This window comes from Ictidomys tridecemlineatus, chromosome 11 (genome assembly GCF_052094955.1).
Source record: "Ictidomys tridecemlineatus isolate mIctTri1 chromosome 11, mIctTri1.hap1, whole genome shotgun sequence".
NCBI lineage: Eukaryota > Metazoa > Chordata > Mammalia > Rodentia > Sciuridae > Ictidomys > Ictidomys tridecemlineatus.
Window position 1 is genome coordinate 50,082,473 of NC_135487.1, and position 24,997 is coordinate 50,107,469.

Below are 24,997 nucleotides of genomic sequence, written 5' to 3' on the forward strand. Positions count from 1 at the left end.
TTACACACTTGGAATTTTTGAAGGATCCAAAATGAAGAATAATGTAAGTAAAATTCCTTTGCAAACCATGAAAGCATAATTCAAATGAAAGTTATTATATTTCCTCAATACATAATATCTCTCTAATAGAAGTTTTCATAGGATACAATATATCAATACCATTTGTATATGCTTTTGTCTTCTCTATAATAGTATGAGATCTTAAAAACACCTATTCATGATTATATCCTCATGATGTGATGCATAGTTTTGAAATGACTATATAGATCCCAGAATGTTCTCTGAATTGAATTGATGTTGGTGGTCATTTAGTCTCCTTGCTGCTAAGTTTTATAATGTGTATGTTGGAAAAAATTCCTAACTCATGGGAGGATAAGTTTAAGTGGTAGTGTATGGGATAGCACCCCGATATTTTCAGGGAAAGCAAGTCATGCTTAGTTTATTTGGCTTTATGCTTAGAATTCTCTTCTTCCTTTCAAAAAACATATGGACATCTTGCATGATTAAACAAGATGTTAAAGGATAATTAACATCAAAACAAAATTAGTTGCATTAAAATGAACAAAGTAATCCAAAGAGCAGAGGAATAGCATTAAGCACCTGGAATGTGTTAGTTACTGCATTTAAAGCAATTAGTGCTGAAAGCATCAATATTTTTCTTTATTTCTTTTTCATGAACAGTAGTTTTCAGGGGAGGGAAATCATTGTTTTCTCTCTCATGTCAGCATGTCAGACTTGTATTTGTTCTAAGTGCTCATCAATTTAATCTCCATATTCTATGTAGACAGTGTTTGGGGAACTTCCCACCCCTGGCCCTGAAAGTGTCATCTCCTTTCGGATCAAGCGGCACTCATTCTTGAGGCAATTGTGCCTTAAAAGCATGGTACATTAATTGTTACAGCACTACAGAATTCCCCTGGAAAAGCATATTACAGCCTCATTAAAACCGCATTTCTTTATCATGATTTACAGTGAGAGGAATAGGAAATGAATTATTGAAGAACTTCTTATTAACACAAAAGAAGCCTGTCAAGCTAAATTATATACTGCAGTTTAAGGCATCAATTACAGGCTTGAGAAGCAGAGTATACAAAGATGTTCAATCCCACTACCTAAAAATGGCCACAGTCTTTCTGAATGTCAGTGTCTGCAGAAAGATGTGCTTTCTAAGTAGGCTCTTCACAAATTATTTACACAGAAATGAGACCTAGCTACACAGATTTGTTATCAGAGATAAACAATGTGTGTGAGGCCTGGTACATTTCTATGGGAGGGACCCAGGGAAGTTCCAGTCAGCTTAATATTTCCAAGAAACAAGCTCCTATTAATGCAAGTGGAAAGGAAAAGATGCCAATGGCTGTGGAGCACCAACAGCACAGCATTTACATCTAGTTTATTCTTCAAAATTACCTGTTCCGCAACCTAATTTTAGACATAAAGAAAAAGAAACTCAGAGGAGTTCAAGAATTTGTTCATGTTGGCTAGGGACAGAGTTGAGAGTCAATCCAGTCTCTCTCTGACTCTAACTTTACTCCTACTCTCTCTGACTTTTCCTACTTCTCTATAACAGCTTTTATAGGTAGTGCTTTATTTCTCCATCAAGCCTGGAAGAAGAGGTATAAAAGATAAAATTTTCCTCTAGGCATAGAGCTTTAAAAATGGAAATATTTCTAAAGTACATTGCTTTTCTACCTTAGTCAACAAGATTCCTGGAATATAATGTAGCCCTTATACGGTGGAGTGGGAGACTACTGTACAATTCATCAAGTTATAGATGTGGGTTGACTGTAACTCACATGACCCCTTCCCAGTGGCTATAAAGCAGACCTCATGACGAGCCTGGACAGGAAGACAAGAACAGCATTTTATGGAAGGTCAAGTGACAAGATAGAAAGATCCAAGCCCTAAAGACTTCACACAGCAGAGCCACTCTTACTGCCTATGTTCACCCAAAAGAGAAATGGCTACACCTGGGGCTGGCAAAGCAGATAGTGAATACCTTAGAGTTTGCAGGATATATGATCTCTGTCACAACTACCAACTCTGCTGTTGTAGCACAAAAGCATATATCGACACTTCATAAAATAATAGGTGTGGCTATGTTCCCATAAAATTTTGTAAAAATAGGTGGTAGGCTGAATTTAGTCCTAAGATGAGAGTCTACTGATGCCTGATCTACATATTTTCAAGCACGTTATTTTAAGTTTGTCAAAGCAGCTAAACTTAAATTCTAAATTACTTAAATACTAATTTGAAACTTGGTAAACTTGGTTTTCTTACCATTTGGTTCCTATCTTGACATTTTCTTTTTTTATTATCATAAAATTAGAAGAAAAAAAATTCAGTTGCATGATTTCCTGAGCACAGTCATATGACTACCTTTCTATATAATTATTCATTGAAAGATCAAAGTAGGTCATTCTTTTCCACAAAGAAATTGTGATCTTCCTGGTCTTTATCAGTTCCTTTTTTTTTTTTTTTCCGAACTCAAACATAATTTTTTTTTAGTATCAGAATTCCCACTACAACCCATTTTCTTTTATTTATTTTATCAATATTTTCAAGCACACATGCATTAGTCATTGGATTAATTTTATTTCTCTCCTTCATTGCTCTATAAAGCGAGAATCTTATTTTTCATAGTTAAACTTTTACTCTTTATGGATTTTAAAAAACATTTGCCTTAAAACCATTGCAACCATTTTTGGAATTATGGCATCAAGATTTTCCATTTATTTCCATTTATAGGGCCCAGTTATTTGAAATTCTTTGGTTATATTCATTCTGGTAACCTAATATCTAGATATCTAGCACTTGCGCGTGCTCCCCCCCAAACCCGCTCTGAGATTGTATTGTAAAACAGAACCAATATATGACTTTATGAGGAAACATATGAGCCATGTTTTCAGGAACTTTCTATATTTAAAAGTAAATATAGAAGGCTATGATGGAGTAAATTGTAGCAGCACAACCAGATACCTAGAAAGCTATATTTTTAAAAAATTGCATGAAGCCATAACCAATTCATATATTATAATATATGATATTTTCAAACAAACAAAATAGATGATTCATTACCAGGAGACATACTTTATTAAAACATAATAAAGAGGGCTGGGATTATGACTCAGAGGTTGAGTGTTCATCTAGCAAGTGTGAGGCACTGGATTCGATCCTCAGCGCCACATAAAAATAAAATAAACATATTGTGTCTACCTATAACTAAAAAATAAATATTAAAAAAATAAAGAATATTCTTCAGACAGAAGAAAATAATCCTTTATGTAAAAACAGAAATGCAAAGGGAAATAAACATAATTTAAAAGGTAAATATATACATAAGAACAAATAATGCCTGTTTTAAAACAATAATAATGCTTTGTGAAGCTTCAAGTATATTTGAAACACATGATCAAATTGCAAAATAAAACAAACAAAAAACCCTTAAGTGAACCGAATTAAACTCAACATTCTAGTGTTGTTTGGGAAGTGGAAAAAGAACTCACTTATATTAGAGTAAGATAGTAAGTATAAACCCCAATATGTTAGTATTAATATTAAATAGATAAATAATTCTTTTATTTAAGCACAATATTGTCAATGGGAAAACCCAAATATCCTGCCACTTTCAAAAAACATACATTAATTGAAGATACAGAAAGGAAAAAAAACAAAGGGTGAAAAAATATGGAAAATAAATGAAGGGAAGAAAAGAAAAATGAAAGGAAGAAAGAAAGAAGAAGAAAAGAAGAAAGGAGAAAAGAAAGAAAATACGATAAGACAGGAAAATATAGCATCACCAATGAAATCAGACATTCTCATTTCTGTGGTTTCAACACTATAATCTGGGGCAATGGCTACTATAGACAAGAAATAGATTTTGTATGAAATTGAAATTTTATTGTGATTTGAATATGTACATTGATCTAACTTTAGAAAATTATTACTATTATGCATTTGTTAGGACATGACCATATGAATTAGGTGTACTGTACTTCAGAGCAGTTGTCCAAGAACATAGTGGTAATAAGAGTTTGTTTTGTTTTGAAAAGAAAACATGAACATCTGAAATAGAAAATCTGAACAACACAGTAAGACAACTTGACCAACTGACATATTAAAAACAGTGTGACAAGGATAATATATACATTATTTAGACATACACAGTATTTAGAAATTTGGAAATATTTACCAAAATATTTGTTACTAGAAATTGAATCCAGAGGCACTTTACTACAGAGCCACATCCCCGAAACATATATACTTTTTTTTTTCATTTTTAGAGTTTTCATTTGCAAAAGAGTTCTACTCCAGGAAGCTGACTAGTATGAGAAAAAGATAGATTTGGTGCTTAATAGCACTTTTAATAGTACACATTTAATAGTACAATGTGTAGGATGGAAACTGTATCAGTCAGCTTTGCAGTACTATAATGAAATACCTGAGAAAGTGTAGTTATGAAGAAAAGAAGTTTATTCAGACCATAGTTTCAAAGGCTCGAGTACAAGATGAGGGCATTTATTATTTTGGCCTCTTGAGAACAACAGAGTGTAATGGCAGGAGCACACATCAGAGCAACTTTCAACATCCCAATTGAGGAAGCTGAGAGAAAGGATAGACCAGGGTCCTATGATCCCCTTTGGGGCTGTGTCCCCAACATTTAAGAACCCCTCAATAGGCCTTATCTCTAAAAGATCCATAGCACCTCCTAATACCACCATCTTGGGACCAAGCCTTTAACATATAGACCTTTGAGGGACTTTCAACATTGAAACCATAGCACAAACTATTAAAAAACAAAAACAAACAAACAAAAAAAAAAAACAGGAGAAAAAGTGCCACGCAGATACAAAGTGAAATAAATCTGCTTTAGCCATCCTAATATCAGGAAAAAAGGAAAGGACATTTCAAGGAATAAAGTTAGTCCATAATAATTCTAAATTTCCAGGCACTATTAGCATAGTTTCTAAACTTATAAAGCAAAAAATTGATTGACCTAAAAGGACAAATATGTAAATTTATAATCATAGAATGGGAGGATGTAGCTGTAAAATGTTACTTGTGAACCTGAGTAGAGCAGGTAAAAAAATTAATAAGGACATAACGGGGCATGGTCACACACATCTGTAGCTGACTAACGCAGGAGGATCACAAATCCAAGGCCAGCCTGGGCAATTTGGTGAGACCTTGTCTCAAAATAAAAAAATTAAAAGGCTGGGGATGTAGCTCAGTGGTAGAGCAATACTGGATTAAATGCCCAGTACTATAAGAAAAAAAAATATTAATAAGGACCTAGAAAATCTGAACAACACAGTAAAACAACTTGACCAACTGACCTATTAAAACCACTGTGACAAGAATAATATGTACATTATTTCGACATATACAGTATTTAGAAATTTGGAAATATTTACCAAAATTGACAGTATGTGAGTACATTAAAAAAAATCTCAATGAATTTCAAAGAATTTAAATTACTTATTGTAATGTCTTCAGATCATAGTATGATTAAATTAGAAAACATTTTAAATAGAAATTATTAACATGTTGAGAAATTAAGAAAAACATCTCTACATAATTCCTGAGTTAATATATTTTAATTAATATCAGAAAATATTTTGTATTATGAAAATGTGATACATCAAAGTTTGTTGGCTATAGCTATAGTGGTGAGCTTATTACAATCTTAAATGTTCTAATTGTCAATTTTAAGAAAAAGAATAACAAAATAAACCTCAAGAAAGTAGATGAAAATAATCATAAGAGTAAGCAAATAAGAAATGCAAAGCCAAAAAACCCAAATTTTCTCTGAAACCTTTATCAATATAATCAAGAAATGAAAAGAATAAATTAGCAAACCTGAAGTGAAAGGGGGATCATTATAGATCCATCATACACTATAGAGATGATAATAGGATTATTACAAGTGAATTGATGCAAATAAATTAGAATTTTTAAATAAAATGACTTTTTTTTTAAAAAAAAACTCAACTTAGCAAACTGAAAATAGGGGGAAATTAAAACTCTGAATGATCTTTTTTTTCTAAAATTGTTTTAATTAGAAACCTTTCACAAGGAAATCTCTAGGCTCAAGTGGTTTCACTGGTGATTTCCCTAATCAGCTAAAGAAGAAACTCATTTTGCAGAAACTCACCTGAATAACAAAAAAAGAGGGAATACTTTTCAATTCATTTTATAATGCCAACAAAGCTTTGAGATGAAAAATTATAAGGTTGTAATATAAAAATCAGAAGATAAGATAGACCAATCTCCCTTATGAGCATAATATTTAAAAATCTTAAATTACCAGAGAATCAAATCCAGCAGTATAGGAGTTGAGTTGCAGCTAGTGGTAGAGCACTTACTTGGCATGCATGAGACTCTGGGGGTCAATCTTCAGCACTGTCAAAGGAAAAAAATCCAGCAATATATTAAAAGAGTAAAATATCATTACCAAATCAAATTTATTCCAGGATTGCAAAGGTGGTTTAATATGGAAAACCAATCAGTGTAATTTATTACACCAACAGAATAAAGGAGAAAAAGTATACAATTATACTGTGTCCATAAATACAGAAAAAAAGCATTTGACAAAATTCAATGTCCATCAAGATTAAATATATATTAACAGATAGGAGGGAATCTCCTTAATTTGATATGGCATACACACGAGCACACACAAACACTTTCTATGTTATTTAAAAAGTTTTTACCCTGGGGTTAGGAATGATATAAGGATATCCTGTTCTTTCTATTTCCAGTCAGCATTACTTTGTCTGAAGCTGAGGAGCAGCGGAAAGAATAGGTAGTAAAACCTCTAGTGCCAGGAAGGAGTTGGTCATTTCCCATCCCACATTATGCCTCTGACATTACTTCACACATACTTCTAGCACAGCACTTCCACATTGCACTCTACTTGTGTTTCTTTGCAGGTTGGCATGTAAAGAATGGTCTGTGAGCTCCCTGAGAACTGGGATCTCATCTTGCTCTTTCCTATAATCCCCAGAGTCATGGACAGTGCTTAACATCCAGAAGACACTACATTAATTATTTTGTTAAATTGTCATTTTCCTCAAAGCTCCTCGTTCCTGTTACTATTGCTGTGAAACAAACTCTGAAAACTCAGAGGATTAAATATGGATTCTGAGAGCAAAGAATTTCAGAAGGGCGTGGCTGGTGATTCTTCTGCTGCTTGAATGTGGTGCTCAGCTGCAGGTGGGCTCCTCTGGAGGGTCTGAGGCTCTCTCTAAACACGTCTGGTGCCTTCATGGGGATGGGTGGAAGACTGGGCTTATTAGTGACAGTCAAGAGAAAGATCCACATGCATCCTCTCCAGCAGTGAGGTCTCAGGAGGCCAGACTCTCAGCCAGGCAGCTGGCTTCCTGCAGGAGAGATCCCAGAAAGGCAGGTTAGAAGGTCTGGGATGTTTTCTGACTCAGCCCCAGAAACCCACACAGTATCATTTCTTCTGTATTCTGTTAGATACTAGTGTCTCATTTGGTCACCTCAGATTCAAAGTGAGAGGCTCTACCTCTCGATAGGGGTGCATGACAAGGTCACAGTGTGAAACAGCGTGGGTATGGGAAACTTAGTTGTGGTCATCTTTGGAAAACTTAATCTACCACTTCCTACAACACAAGGTTTATGATACTTCATCATAACAAATATGTTTAAATAAAATGCCATAACATGCTCAGAACACACACAAAAAATAGTATTATAGGATGTACTTGGAATTTTCTAGGTCACACCCTTAAAAAATAGTAGGTACGATTCTCCTCTAAGAATTAGACTATAAAATCATCCTACTTTTAGTGTCTCTTCTGTAGTAGGGACCAGGACAATAGAAACTTGATTCCTTTCTTTGCTGACCTTTAGATTAGAGTTTCATGAGGTTGTATCTGATACCCGTGTGTGGAAAGACAAATTATAAACTTAAAAATTGTATTTCGGTCTTGATTTAGTTAAATGAAAATATAGACCATAAAGCCCACAGTATTTAAGTGGAAGGGTCGAGAGGAAGTAATCTTGTGGGCCTAAGCACTTTGACAATCAGAGTGCTGGGCAAGCCATTCCCCTCCTCAGTGAGAGAAGAAAAGGCTGAAGAAAAACATTTACATTTCTGGGTCCTCAGCAGCACAAGGACTCGAGAGTCTAGACAGGTGGGCGAAAGGACTTATTTAACTATATGACAGCCTCTTTTCTTATGTAGTCATAAGATACCTTTGAAAAACTAAATGAGAACCTAACATGGTGGTTTCCTCTCAGAGGGCAAAGTGGGTGACCTGAGTGGAAAGCAGAATTCACTGTTGTTCCATTCACTTTTACTTTCAATCATGTACCAATGATACCCACGTAGTAAATGGCAGAGAGATTTAAAAATGATCCACTGAAAGAAGTACAAAATTGTAAAAATCTCGTGATATTGTGAAGTATCAAGCAGCTTCTTATGATATTCAAAGATCTAAAAAAAATTCTCCTGGAATAATTCAATTCACACTTTTAGTTTAATGTCACAGAGAAGTGACCTCCAACTGTAAAACATGGGATGGCACAAAAGCTTACAAACATCTTATTGTTTGGTTTTCCTCTGGCAGGATTGCTGTTGGGAAGCGAATTTGTTCTCTTAAGTTACAAATCAACCACCATTAGTCTTGTGCTAAACTGACAAGTCACTATATAAATGAGAAAAGTCCTGTTAGTTAGAAAAGACTCAAGATCCACTGGACTATCCTTCCAGAGTCTAATATTTTTATTATGGAAAATGTCAAACACACAGAGAAGGAAAATAATTTTACAGTGAACACCCACTTAGACTCTATCATTAACATTTTGTTATATTTGCTTATCACTTATCTATTCAGCCTTTGATTCATCTACAATTGAGTCTTGATTCTAGAAGTTCAGCAAAGAAGAGGAATGTCCTCAGAGATGAGGAAGACTCTGGTGGGAACATCATCTTGCAATGCATTCTGCTCTGATTCTTTGTTTATCCCAGGATCTTATACTCTTCCCAACTCTCCAACTCCAGCTACTCTCAATATCTCTTCATTCTTTCTTTGCTGTCAGCACTAGATTTTAGCATCTCCATAAAATGTTGGACCCATAAAATCATAATCAGTGAAAGGTCAATATGATCCAGCTTCTGCAGAGTAAATAAACCTCTCCCTTGGGTATATAGAGCCTCACAGGAGCATAGCTGTGTTATATTAATAGCTTTCAGTTGTATAATGACTTGAGATTACAGAGGGCTTTCATACATAACCTGGCATGCAGAGAAAATGATGATTTTTATGACCTACAGTGGGTAGACTGAGATGAATCCCAGGGACTTCAGTTCCCCAGGCTCTGCCCTCTATAACAGTGTTTGAGGGAATTGGCATCTCAGCTTTCTATCAACCTATTCCAGTTATAGTCAAAAGTTTCCTATTTTTTCACATCGTATTACATCTGATTCAAATGTATGACATGTCAAGACCATTGTACTGTCATGTGTAACTAATTAAAACAACAACAAAAAAAGTTTCCTATTTAAGGAATTAACAGCAGAGGTCACTTACTAATTAAGGAAGTCACCCAATGTTCCTAATTCTCAATTTTGTCTTATGAAAAAATGGGGACATTGATAACTAACTACCTCAAAGAATTACTGTTGCGCCGGAAGCGGTGGCGCACACCTGTAATCCCAGTGGCTCAGGAGGTTGAGACAGGATTGTGAGTTCAAAGCCAGCCTCAGCAATGGCAAGGTGCTAAGCAACTCAGTGAGACCCTGTCTCTAAATAAAATACAAAACAGGTCTAGGGATGTGGCTTATTGCCCAAAGACCCCTGTGTTCAATCTCCAGTACGGAAAAAAAAAAAAAAAAAGGAAAGAAAGAATTTACTGTTACTATGGTTTGGATATGAGGTGCCCCCAAAAACTCCTGTTAATGCAGGATACTCAGAGGCAAAATGATTAGGTTGGTAAGAGCTGTAACCTAACCAGTCCATCCTAGTTTGAATGGACTGAAGGGGTGGTAACTACAGGCAGGTGGAGCATGGCTGAAGGAGGTGGGTCACTGGAGGTGTGCCCTGAAAAGATGCATAGTCCCTGTGACCCCTTCCCCTCCTGCCTCTCTGTTTCCTGACCCCACCACGAGATGAGCAGTTTTCTCTGCAGGGCCCTTCACCTATGATGGGCTGCGTCACTTTAGCCTCAAATCGAAGAATTGGCCATCTACGGACTGAGACCTCTGAAACTATGAGCCCTGAATAAACTTTTCTTTTTCTAAGTTATTCTTCTCAGGTATTTGAGCACAGCTGCATGAAAGCTGACTAAAGGAAGGAGGACTTTTTAAAAGTCTAGAGAGTCAAGCTGGAAAAGCTATAGAGTATTGTAAGCAAAGCTTAATGGGTGATTCTGGTAGGAGCTCAGAAGACCAGAATGCGATAGAAATGTAAACTAATTAGATTAAGGCTATAACCCAATTATTTCTCCTCCAGATCTTCTTGGTTATGAACTATATATTTTGTATCTGGAGAGAGGGGACTCTCTTTCTGCTTACTGATGATTGTGTGAGCTGCTTTGCTCTGCCATACTCTTCCTGCCTCACTTTGAGCCCCAAAGAATGGAACCAGCCACTTATGGACTGAGACTTCTGAAACCATGAGCCCCTAAATAAACTCTTCTTCCCCCCGCCCCCCAAAAAAAGAAATGTAAACTATACTCATGAAGTTTCAGAGGACATTGAAGAATCTATTGCTCGTGTTATATTCTGGCAAAGAACCTGGCTATATATTGCCCATGTCCTGAAACTCTGAGTGAGGATGAATTTAAAAGTGATGGGCTAATTAATCTTATGGAGGACATTTTAAGGCAGCACAGTATTCAGTCATTGGCATGGATATTGCTGGCAGCTTTTAGCCAAGTTTGCGATGTGATGCGAGGAGAAAGTAGAATTAAAGGACTTTAAAAACTTGGAGTTTTGTCAGAAAATCGCATTTAATGTTGGGGGTCCAGGAAGTTGTGCTTGTAGAAAAGATTATAGCCCCTAAAGAGATGCTAAGTGCTTTACATAGAGGCAATGGGAAAGGTGCCTTAAGGGCAACTCAAGAATTTGCAAGACCATACCTATTGCAAGCTCTAAGGTACAGAAAAGACAGTTACTTGGGGAAGAGATAATAGGGATCTCTTACTTGCACAGGGTGACCAGGAAATTGGTTCAACATGCTGAAGGACCCAGCTATTACCGGAGCTGGCAGCAGAACTTGGCTTCCTCCTGGTGGTGCCCGGTCTGCAGGAATGCAGGATGCTGAAATTTGATAATGTTGGAGGTTTCCACCAAGATTTTAAAGGAAGGCCTGAGAGACTAAGTAAAGTGTAGCAGGGTCAGAGTCTTTGTGGGCCATCTCTGAGGGGGTGATGCAGGAAGCTGTGAAGGTGAAGCCAAAGTTAGAATAGAGGCCCCAGGAATTAAAAGATTCCAGTAGTACGAACTGTCTGCTGAGAAAAGCTGCTGGCTATAGAGAAAGTCGGGCTAAAGGAGAGCCCATAAGAGCTTCAACTGGCATGGACAAATGGGCAGGGCTGCCTAAACCCTTTGGAAATGACATCTTTTAGCTAACTCCTAAATACTGTACACAGAATTAAGAAACCTGTTTGCACCTATTTGGGTTTCAGTCTCATTTTTGTCCCATCCCAACTTTCTATGGCCGTGTTCTTCCTTTTTGGAGTAAGAATGTTTACTATGTGTCACTATATGGTGGATATATGCAACTTGCTTTTGAATTTCACAAGGTCTCATAACCAAGTGTTTAACTTGAGTCTCAGAAAAGACTTTGAACTTGGACACTTGGGCTATGTTGGAAATGTTAAGAATATGGGACTCTTGGAAATGAACTAAATGCCTTTTGCATTGTAAAATGGACATAAGCTTTTGGAAACCAGTGATAGGGGGCAGACAGATGCTAGTGGGAACATGAGGTCAAGGGACAATTCTATAAATTGACAATTCTACGGGCCCACTGCTGTGACCTCCACATGCTTTCTTTCCAAGAAACAATTTATCTGCAGCCCTGTCTGGCTTAAAGGGGACAGGATATGTCCTGTCCCCAGCAAACTACCTGTTATATACAGGAGAAATGCAGGCCCAAAATAACATGGGTAAGAGAAACCCAAGTTACCCTGAAAGGAAGACTTTTGTGACCCTTTTCACGGACAAGATCCCGGAACTCAAGGAGATAAGGATAATTCCTACTAAACATAAAACCTGTAAGGATGTATGACTAAGAATCCAATTAGAACTGGTTAGCATGGGCTAAGAAGACCTTGAGTAGCCAGGGCAGTGAGAACTTGAAGGTCTGATGTCATTCTGCTGTCAGTCAAAAGTTAAGAGGTAGACCTAGGAGAGACCCACTGTAAATTTTTCTGGGATTCCCAATAAAACTGGTGTGCAGGAGAGGAACACTCTCCCTCTCCTCTCTGAGAGGACCCATCCTTTCCCTTTTAGTATCCCTTTAATAAACTCTTGCCTCTGAGCTACATGCCTGAAATCTTTCTGACTTGATTGAAAAAATCAGGGTTTGAAGGGAAGGAGTCTTCATGCTGCCTGTTTCTTGGAAGGCACCAGCCCTATAACACCATCAGGTCCTCTCCCCCATCACAGGAGTTCTATCGCTTCTTACTTAAATAAATCCTACTGCCGCAGTCTGGCTGGGCACAAAATAACTGAGCCACCACGAGGCACTTGTAGGTTCAAACAGGAACTCCTTTATTGCCCGAACTCCACCAGCACTCCACTCGTACTCCCCGGGAACTCTCTTTCTCTCTCCCAGGCCTTGGAACTCTCTTTCTCTCTCCCGCCCCCGGGAGAACTCAACGGGAACCCCCTGAGAACTCAAAAGTAGTGGGCACCCAGGCAGCAGGAACCGCCCTATTGCCAGACAGCAGGGGTCTATATACAACTGAATACACAGCCTGTTTCAATCATCATCCAGTCACAGCAATTATACACAGCTTAACTTAATTATCATCATCTTAATGGCTTGCTGGCATCACCTCTCAACCACTCCTTCTGGCAAAATGCCAGGCTCCATCCCGACTCCGCTATGGCTCTCAACATTCTACTACATTCACTCTTCCATTTTGTTATTGTCCATGGATTTTGTTCTTCAGATTTGCAAGTAGGAACCCAGAAGGAAATTGGTGAAAGGTGCAGGTTGCACAAACCCCATCTGCCAGCAGAAATGAGAAATCTCATTTCATCTCAAAACTCTGGTTTTACCAGGGACGGAATGTTATGGTTTGGATATGAGGTGTACCCCCAGAATTTCCTGCTAATTTAGGAATATTCAGAGATGAAATGATTGGATTGTGAAAGCTATCACCTAATTAGTCCATCTAGTTTGAATGGATTTAATAACAGGGTGGTAACTATAGGCAGGTGGGGTGTGGTGGGAGGTGGTGGGTCATTGGGGTATGTGGCCTAGAAGGGTTATTCTTTCCTACAGCCCCTTCCTGCATCCTCCTCTATCTCTCTCTGATACCTGAACCTACCATGAACCAAGCAGCATTCCTCTACTGGGTCCTTCCCCCATGATTTGTTGCCTCATCTTGGGCCCAAAGCAATGGAGTTGGCGGTCTAGAGACTGAGGTTTCTGAAATGGGTGAGCCCCATATTGTTTTCCTTCTCATCAGGAATTTTGGTCAGAGCAACTCAAAAGCTGACTCAAACAATTGTGAAAACAAAATTGCATGATTCACTGAACCAATTTACTTCCTTCATGATATCTAATCTTCTCACCGACTCCTAGATACCAATATTTTCTGCCTTGTCAATATGAGAAAACGGAAGACTAAAAATATTCAGATATCATTCCTAAGGTCACAGAGCTAAGTGAGGGTCAGTGCCAAACCTTCAGTTCAGGTTGGTCTGGCTATAATTGTCACCCTTTATCCTTGGTACCAGCAGCTCTCCATCAGGGGGCAATGCCGCTCCCCAGGGACATTTGGCAATGTCTAGAGATATTTTGGGTCACCACAACTGAAGGGAACACTCTCAACACCTAGTGGGTAGAGATCAGGGATACTTCTAAGTACTGGACAAGGCACATGACAGCCCCTCAATAACAAAAATTATCCAATTCAAATATTATTAGTGCCGAGGTTGAGAAGCCATGTTCTATATTTATTCCCTCCAACTAGGAAAAAAAAAATAGAAATCAGAAGAGAAGCATAGTTTTGGAATGCTGATCATTGCTGTAGGACAAACCACTGGGGAGGGGCTCGGTCCCCAGCAGTTTGAACACTCCAGTGGGAATGCTGAGGCAGGCCACCCTCGGGTGCCCTCCCTCCTGCCTGAGAAACCACAGGTCTCCTTTCACCAGGGTCCGTGGCTCTGAAGCCACATTGGCTCCTTTCTCTAGTGTCTTTTGTGCCAGTGATTCCCAAACTCCCTTGACAAATTGTTTGAAGCATGGCTTAGCTCTGAAACTCTGTGTGCTAGATAATTAGAGGAAAAAAAACAGAAGAATTCTGTAAAAAAAAAAAAAAAAAGACTGAGACAAACTGGCTATGGGGCTCAAAGAAATTTCCATTGTCATTTCTTTTTCAACATGATCTCCCAGCAGGAAGGTCATGGCAGGGAAGAGCTGAGCAAGCTCTTCAGCAGGTGGCCACCACAGTAAGCAGCCCCAAGCTGTACCCTTTGGTGTTGACATCTTTGGGAAGGAAGCCCGGCTGGGCAAGAATGGCTGCAGCCATCCAAACAAAGCAAGAAGAAGGGCTTTGTGAGGTCTGTCTGTGTTTATCGACATAAAAACATGTCCAGGAGGGGTGATTAAGTGAAAAAGTAGGTTACATACAGCTTGAAGATGAGATCATGAAACGTGGGTGTATGCGTGCAAGGGAGTTGACATTTGTTCCCTTTGCACTGAGTAGTAGTTATTTCTGTATGGTAGGATTTTGAGTGATTTTTTATCTTCCTTAAGCTTTTCTGAGTTTCTTTGCCAATAAATAAGTATTGCTTGTAGAACTAGTTCTGTTTGTGGGGACGGGGGGAGGGGAGGTTGGTGTGGGGTAGAAGATGTGAACAGGGTGTGTGGAGGAATGAATGGATGGCAGACATCAGGCTTTCAGACACTGCAGGCTTATTGGCTGTTCTCTTGGGAGTGTCCTGTGCTGGGCCTGGAGCCTTTGCCAGAAAGAAGCTCCTTCTAGGACCAAGGAGCTGACAGGCCCATCATGGTAGGCGTGAGGAAGGAGCATCATTTCATCTAGACAAGAAAGGTGTGTCTCCTGCCTGGATACTAACAGTGCAGCATCTAGAAAGCCAGCCTTCTTTCAGAAGCCCTAGGAGCTCTGTCCTTGATATCTTCCCCTGGGCCCCAGCTGGTGGAACCAGATCCATCCTGGGCAAGTACTTAATCCTTGAAGAGTTTGGAATTAGGACTCAGAGATTCTAGATTACAGCAACTGGTACAATTGTGCACCCTAAACCTGAAATGCCTTCCTTACCAGAATCAAAGAGCCATGAGAACTGACCCGGGCCCTAGTCCAGGGTCACAGAATCACAAAATTGTAGGGTGGAAGCCACCTCAGAGGTTGTGGCCTAGTCCACTGCTGCTCCACCTAAAGCTGGCATTTTTCTCTATCTTGTGCTTGATTATTCTGGGTTTGTGCCACCCAAGTGCCAGAGAATCCCCCAATTTTGGGGTTCAAAATTTTCTCTTTTTAGACCATATGGACTTAGAAAATTCTTTGCTCTTCTGAACCCAGATTGGCCTCCCTGTAACCTCCACACTACACTCCAGACAAAACAATTCTACCCTTTTATCTTCCCTGTTTTAAGATTGTTCTGCAGGTCCCTCTCACCTTCAAATAAAGTCAAAACTCTTTTTTCTGGGTGTATCAAGTCCCCAGGCCTTGGAGTTGTAAATATGACATGCCAATGGACTCTAATAGAGGCAGGAAATGTGGGGACCCCAGAGACCCAAAAACCACGAGATCAGAAAGAGGCTGGGAGTCTCACCATCAGTCTTCTCTGCTCTCCTCGGCACTTCTATTTCCTTTTCCTGACCTCTCAAGGCCACACAGTAGTAGGACTTGATCACCTCCAGCTCTTGGGTATACATTTTTTAGCCACAACAGTTCAATCCAGACCAATCTGGAAACTCTCAGACCCAATTCCAAACTCCTGAAAGATGAGTATTTGTCCAGGTTGGAACCAGTTCAACCAATTGGGGTCAGGGTGGAAGGATAAAATGTGTACATAGCTCCCGAGGGCCTCTGAAAGAAGCAAAGAGTTCTGTGAACTTTGTGGACACCCCCATGATGCCCACTTTAGCTCCCAAGATTTGTTATGACCTGGGCCCTGAAGATCTCCCTGGTTTCATGCCTTAGTGTCTTTCCTTATGTTGCTTCTATTCCCCATCTCCCTCCTTCCCCCACTACTTCCTTTTCTTCTTAGAAACTAAAGAGTAGTAGGTAGATGACAAGTTCCACAATCAGACCACCTGAGTGCGAATCTAGTCCTGATGTCAATGGCTATGAGTCTTATTATTCCACCTTCTCTGTCTCTACAATTCATCTTTTGTAAATGAGTAAAATAAAAATGCCTACTTCTTAGGACTTTATGATAATTAATAGAAATAAAGTACTTAGAACAGTGTCAGGGGTATGATAATTACTTAATCATTGTTAGGCATTATGATGATCCTCTTTACCTATCGCACTATTCCAGCAATATTGGACATGTATGCGGACGTACACACACACACACACACACACACACACACACACACACACACACACACACAGTTTTCTTGGTCTTGTTTCTCTAGAGAACCCTGACTACTATGTGCATATATACAGATCATCCTAACTTTCTTTTTTTTTAATATTTATTTTTTAGGTATAGATGGACACAACACAATACCTTTTATTTTTATGTGGTACTGAGGATCGAACCCGGACCCCGCCTGTGCCAGTGGAGCACTCTACCGCTAAGCCACAATCCCAGCCCAAGATGATCCCAACTTTCAATGATTTATCTTACCATTTTTGTCTTTATGATGGTATGAAAGCAGTTCACATTAAGTAAAAATCATTTTCTACTTTTAAAACTTTTCTGAACTAGAAAAAACATGAGGATAAATAACTAATACTCCACAGTGTACTGCATTACTAAACTATGAGATTCAATAGTTTAGGTGAATTAAATGTATTTTTTTACATATTTTAAATTTATGATGTGTTTATTTGGATGTGTCTTCACTGTAAGTTGAAGAGTATCTGTATGTATATACATATATGTGTATTATGCAAAACATTTACATATATGTGTGTGTGTGTATATATATATTGTATACAAATATATAATATATATATATGTTAGGGCAGAAGGATAAAATGTGTACATATATATATGGAAAGAGATTTATTATTAGAAATTGGCTCATATGATTATGGAGGCTGAGGAGTCTCAATATCTGCAGTTGGCAAGTTGAAGACCTAGGAGAGCTGGTGGTATATTTCCAGTTTTTCCAAAGACCTGAGAACCAAGATAGCCAATGTTGGGCTAGGGTTGTGGATCAGTGGTAGAGCAGTTGCCTCACATGTGTGAGACCCTGGGTTCGAGTCTCAGCACCCCACATAAAAACAAATGAATAAAATAAGGTCCATCAACAACTAAATATAAAAAAAAAAAAAAAGATTGCCAATGTTGTAAGTTCCAGTCCAAATCTGAAGTCCTAAGAACTAAAGAGCTGGTTGTATAAGTTCCAATCCTGGTCAACAAAAAACCAATGTTCTATCTCAAACACAGGCCGGAGAAGCTCCCTTGTAGTCTTTTTGTTCTAGTCAGGTCTTCCTTCAATTGAAGAGGAATCATTCCCGCTAGAAATGACAAAATGGTTCAGTCTGCTAACTCAAATGTTAATTTCAAGCAGACATACCTTCACAGACACACCCAGAAAAATGTTTGACAAAATATCAGGGCACACCATGTCTCAGTCAAGATAACCCATAAAATCAGCACCACATCAGGGAACGAATAAGATAATTGTGATGGTACAGGGAATCAAGATTTCTGTTTAATCTATAAAAATACTTGCCTTATGTTATATATTTTTCTGAATGGCCACATATTTTGTAACTCCCACCATCAAGTCTGTGTCTCAACTTCTTGAATCTGCATTTGGTCACAATGCTTTTTGGGAATTTACAAATGAGATTCAAACAGATGATAGAAAAATGCTTGCTTTCTGTTTCTGCTTTTGGATCCCAATCTCCATGTGAAGCAGCCTTGGCCAGCATGTTAGATGCTGGAGGTGCATGGTCCAGGTACCCAGACATGTGATTGGGACATCCATGATTATCCATTCATCTACATCAGAAAAACTCTAAGCCCATCCAGAGAACACTGAGAAAAATTTTAAAAGGGTTATTTTTAAGCCAGTTAGATTTTTGGATAGATTATTATGCAACGATAAATAACCAATGCGTTAATTGGTATCAGAAGTGCAGAATGGTGATAACAGAAACTTAGAACAATGTAGACATTGGCCTTGGAACTGGCTGGCCGCAATAAGCTGGAAATGTGGTCAGGAAACTGTAAGCACAGACTGGAAAAATGATGAGGGATTGGAAACCCTTGAGGAAAATACTATAGCAGGCTGGGAAAATGGTGACCTATATTATGTAGCAGCAAAAATAATTGTGAAAGGATTGCTTAAAGTAACTTGAAAAATAAAAAATAGCTAATAAACTGTGGATCTAGCTAAGAAGATCTCTAGACAGATGTTGAAAGTATAAGTTGGGTACTTCCAGCTGCAACAGAGATAATGAGCTGAAGAAGGGACTGTTCTGTCTACATACAGAATTTAAAGAGAACTTAGAGGAACTTGGACTTTCTGGTTGGAAAATAAAGCTATTTCACATTTTTTTGTCTCTTCAAAAGGCCAGAGTGCCAAAGTAAGAGCAAATCGAGGACAAAGCTGTAAGAGCTATAACTTCAGACTTCTCAAATAGTTAATTTGAGATGATACCTAATAGATCCTCCCAGCTAAACAAAAGGACTCTTAAGAATCTTAAGGGTGCAGTCCTAACAGAAACCTAATTGCAAAATACCTGTGATTCTATTTTGCAAAGAATGTTGAATGTAGCTCTCATCTAATGGACTCCATGGAGTCAACGGAAAAACCAATGCAAAGGTTTTAAGAGAATTATTTCAGCCTGAACTTAGACTAAGAGAGTTCAAAGTAAAAATAAGTCTCTTTGCTTCTGAGTCCTAGGTGTGGGAAACAGTCTGAGAAACCTACTCTGCGTAGACATGGCCATTTCTCACAGGAAAGAAAGAGCATTTGAGGGTTCTCTCCCTTTGAAGCACAAGCTGGGGTGTTCTTTAACTGGACACCCTGATATCTTGCTCCCCTCACCCTGGTCCTAGGCCTCGGCTCTAACATCTCCTCAGCCAGTAATTGTATGTTGTCAGGCAGGTGACCATCCTCCTAGGCCTCTGTTTTGTCATCAGTAAAATGAGGGACTTGTCTTAAAATTCTCTAAGAAACTTTTAAAATAATGGGATCCTTTCTGCCACCATCTGATTCAAGTGTTCTGATGGTGGAAAATCTTAAACATAGGAGGGAGGGAAAAGCCCTTGGCTAAAACCCAGGAGGAAACAGCTAAATGACCATAAGTTCTTTTCCAAGCAAGACCTAAGAGCTGACCTTGTCGCTACCAACTAGGTTTTGGCTAATGACAAAGCTTGGATCATGGCTGTCAATAGGTCCCAAAATCACAACATCCAATGAGGTCATGGACCAAGCACCCAAACATTATGATGTGAAGCAAGGCCTGGTTCAGACAGGACCCTTTTATTTATACACGTTCCAGCAGGAGAGAGTATACTGTGTATTAACTAAGAAATTTCAATGACTTAGCAAAATAGAAGTTTCTTTCTACTTCTAGCAAAGGCTAATTGGTAGAGAGCATGGGGATGGGTGCTTTGCTTCACACTTTCAGGTTAAGAGAGGCTCTGCCCTCTTCATCATGTGGCTTCCAAGGTCATTGTGACAGCTGGTATCCAGCCAGCAGACTGACAAGAGAAAAAGCAAAGGAACAGGCCTGGTTGGGGCAGGCACAACTTCTCCCTGCCTCACGTTGGCCAGAGCTCACATGCCAATCATAACTGCCAGGAAGACTGGGGCAGGTCTCTCCATCTACCCGGATGTCTATGTGGAAAGGGATATGGGTGGGTATGATGTTGACAGCTATTGGAGGAAGCTCTGAATGAACACGGAGTAGAATATGTTTCAAAGTTATTAGTGTAAGTATTATATATTTAGCTTTGAAACTAAAAAATATATATTATTTAGAATGCCAACCCATAAAGCATATGAAAATGATGCTGTCTCTAAAGCAGGATTTGGTATAAGGCAAAATTAAGTTCCTTTCTACCTTTTGCTCCTCAGTGTCTCCCCAAGCTTAGGAGACTTGGAACCCATGGGGCCCACCATACCCGGGGTTAACTGGTTAAGTGAGAGTTCTATCATTTATGAGCTGTAGGGTCTTGCTTTATTTTTCTGGGTCTCAGTGATCTTATCTTAAAAATGGGGATTGTATTATCTATATCAGAGTGTTTGAGAGAAATTAAATGAATATTATTACATAAATTGTTTACTATGTGGCTGACACATTGCAGAGTACTCAATAAATGATAGTATGCTTATTATTGTTCTTAAAAGAAAGAATCTCTAAAAGACTGGTTTCCTGATTCCCTGGGGATAAACCAAAAGCCTAGGTCAAATTTACACAAACACCATGACCAAAGACATGGCCTATGCCAGTAAAAGAAATAAAAAGCATTCCTGACATTTCAACAACTGAGAGTTGTTCCTGCAGGTGCTGGGGCTGCCTGTAACCAGGATTATGCTGGAAACCTCCCTCAGATTCTCAGACCCCAGCCCAGATGGCCTCAGGAGCAAGTCTGAAGCTTCTCATTAAAGATGTAGCCAGATGGCACTTTACGAGCCTTTCTCTTTTTATTGTGGAATTCCTAGTTCCTCTCTACTCTCCTTGTTTTCAACAGATATAAAGAGACCTAATGTGGCGTGCTTCATAAATGCACATCTTATTGGCTACATTATAATACAAAACTAAAATTGGGAAAGAGATGGAAATAAGCAATTAAAAACATTGGGATGTGGGTTATGTTTTGTTTTGTTTTATCAAAATTGATGATATCAATATCCCTGCACTGTTGAATATTAGGACTAGAAGACCTTTAGTAACCATCTAGTTGGATGCTGGGATTTTGATCCATGATACAGTTATTCCCCTTTATCCATGAGGACTAACTGCAAAGACCACCACTGGATACCTTAAACTGCAGATAATATCAAACTCTATATGTGCTATATTTTTTCATATATATATGTCTATATATGCCTATGATAAAGTTTAATTTATAAATTAGGCACAGTAACAATAACTAAAAGTAAATTAGAACCATTATTACAACACTGCAATAAAAGTTATGTGAATGCGCACTTTCTTATATCCTACTCACTCTTCTTGTGATGACATGAGATGATACTTAAGGGAAGCACTTCATGGATTATCTTTGGCATATCTGAATTGCCAGCAGCAATATTCTTATGTTTAGGGGCCATTATAAATAAAATAAGAGTTACTTGAACACAAGCCCTACAACACCATGACAATCAATCTGATAACCAAGAGGGATGCTAATTGGCAAGTGGGAAGGTGGTACACACAGCATGGATACACTGGACAGAGTGATGATTCCCATCCTGGGTGGGATAGGCCAGGATGGTGAGAGATTTCATCAACTACTCAGATGGCACGTAATTGAAAACTTCTGAATTATTATTTTCTGGAATTTTCCATTTAATATTCCCAGACTACAGTTAACCACAGGTAACTGAAACCATGGAAAGAGAAATTGTGAATAAAGGCAAAATGCTGTATTTATATTTAATTCCTAATTCCACCACTTACTAGCAATTGTGATTTGGGGCTCCTGTTATTTTCCTGAACTATAAAATATGAGTATTAATAATACCTGCTGCTCACAGCTGAAGTTCATATGAATCATTTGTAAAAAAAAAACTACGATGTAAATGGTGAAGCTCTGTAGGGATATTTACTCTGCATTCTCTAAGTTCCATACATGGTGTGACTCTCAGAGACCCTCTCTTGGGCCCTGGGAAGGCAGGCATGAATGAGGAAGTCAGAGTCTGGTGTGTGATCAATGTGAATAAAATTGATAGAATGTGAAGGAAATGATGAATATGGGGTGATTTTTCATTCTGTCCTGACCATGCCCTGCTAAAGTACAGGGACTGGCCTCCACCGCAGGATCATCACAGATGATCGGCCAAGGAACCTTCCCTGACCATAGCTGGGCCAATCCCATTTTCCTCCCAAGAGTTGGAAATGGACACAAGTTGGGTTACTGAGCTGTAGGAACTGCATCTGTGATGCCATGTAAACTTGGGAGTCATAGCAGGTATTTGGTAGGGGCTGTCCATTTTGAGATTTTGCATATTGAAAAGCAGACAAAACTTATTGGCAAGGAGAAAGAGGAGAGAGGAACAGACACATAGTAAGAAACACAGATAAAATAAGGGAGGGTGAGGGGGAGTTTCTCCTAGGGTTTTTCCAATTTTGAGGTCAGAATGCCTTCCTACTCGTGGGTAAAAGTGAGTATTCCTAGAGTCTTATAATATATCCCTTCCCCACTTCTCTAACCTGATTTTAATTAGGTTTCCCTTACTTAATATTATCAAACTCCAAACAGAACAAGATAATATACAAAACATTGTATAACTGTGAGAACAGTGTACTCCCAGTACTCCCAGGGCAAGTTGGAGTTGAGGGGAGCTCTACAGATTCTAACCCCTTTGTTTTATTGAAATGGATACCAAAACTGATATTGAGGGGGAAGGAAGTCCCAAGTTCACACGGCTGGTTAGTACAGAGCCAGGACTTTAACCTAAGTTCCCACTCATAGCTAGAGAGAAGGATCTGGCTCTGGAAATCCATCAATCAAGAGAACTGATGCAAACAGAACCCCCTTCTGCCAGGCATGGTGGCACGTGCCTGTAATCCCAGAGGCTCAGGAAGTTGAGGCAAGAGGATCACAAGTTCAAGGCCAACCTCAGCAACTTAGTGAGGATCTAAGCAATTTAGTGAAACCTGTCTTTAAATACAAAGGGCTGGGGGTGTGGCTCAGTGGCTAAACACTCCTAGGTTCAATTCCTGGTACAAAAAATAAAAAAAGCCCCCTTCTCCCTCTCTCAAGTACTCATTAAATATCCACTTGAGGCTAATTTAAGCCTTTCCTTATCTATGAGTACTTCCTTTCCTCTTATTCTCTTATTGTATAAGTCCTTTAATTGCTCTTTTATGCTTCCTTTATCTTCCCAACATACCTGATAGAGAATAGCCAAGTTCTGTATCTTTCACTCTGAGCTGGGAGTCAGAGTTCTCCTGTGGAAAGGACAAGGATTGAATATTTTTTGTTTCTTTTCTCCTTTATTTTCTCCCTCTCTCTTTCTAATCTGTAGCTAACTTACTTATATCACTGGAAATTTGAAAACACATCAAACAAAAGTTTTCATTCCCACCCTCAAGCAATAACTATGTATAACACATTAGCATAACATATCTATTTCCACATAAGGCTCTTTTTCTCCAGTTTTATATTATACATACATATATAATTTGCATTTTCCAGCTTTACTGAGGTATATTGACAAATAAAAGTTATATTTATTTAAGGAATGCAATGTAATGTTTTGATATATGTATATATTATGAAGTGATTGCCACAATAAAGCTAATGAAAATATCCATCACCTCACATAATGAACCATTTGTGTGTGTGTGTGTGTGTGTGTGTGTGTGTGTGTGTGGTGAGAATTCTTAAGATCTACTTCCTTAGTAAACATCAAGTGTACAATACATTACCACCGTCATCATCATGCTGTACATTAGATCACCAAAACTTATTCATCTGATAATTGCAAGTGGGTACGCCTTGATCAACATTTCCCCATTTGCTCTGCCTGACCCTGAGTAATGTAACCACCTTTCAACATTTTAGATATCACATATAAGTGAGATCATGCAGTATTAGTCTTTCTGTGTCTGGTTTATTTCATTTAACATAATGTCCTTCATGTTGTCATTTTCCTCACCACCCCTGCTCCTTGGGTGTGAGTGACATCATGTTTTTTTTTTTTAATCCATGCATCAATAAATGGACACTTAAGTTGCTTGTATATCTTGGCTACTATGAATAATGCAGCAATGTATATAGAATGCAGAGGTCTCTTCAGAAGAGTGATTTTTATTTGCCTTGGATATATACACAGTAGTGGGATTGCTGAATCATATGTAACTCTATACTTAATTTTTTTGAGGAACCTCCATACTGTTTTCTGGAATGGTTATAACAGTACACATTCCCACCAACAGGGTATAAGTATCCCTTTCTCCACATTCCTGCCCACATATGTTACTGTTTGACTTTTTGGTGATAGCATCCTGATGTGTGAAATGGTCTCTGGTTGTGGTTTAGATTTGCGTTTGCTGATGATTTAGTGATGTTGAAAAACTTTTTATATACCTGTTGTCCACTTGTAATATTCTCTGGAAAAAAAATGTCTATTCAGGTTCTTTGTCCATTTTTCTTATCAGGTTTTTTTCTATTGAGTTGTATGATATATTTTGGATACTAGCCCTTTTAGCAGATATATGGTCTGCAAATATTTCCTCTTGTCCTATAGGTTTCTGTTAAAATTTTGTTGTTGTTATTTCTTTTGTTGTGTGGAAACTCTTTAGTTTGATGTTCATGGTTAAATCCTGTTTCTGCCTTTTACTAACTGTATGATGTTGAGACTAATGCTCGTTAGATATGGTGCTAATTATTATTTACTAAGCACTTGCTATATCCAGATACTATGTCTTTTGCTTTGTATGTTATCTATTTAAT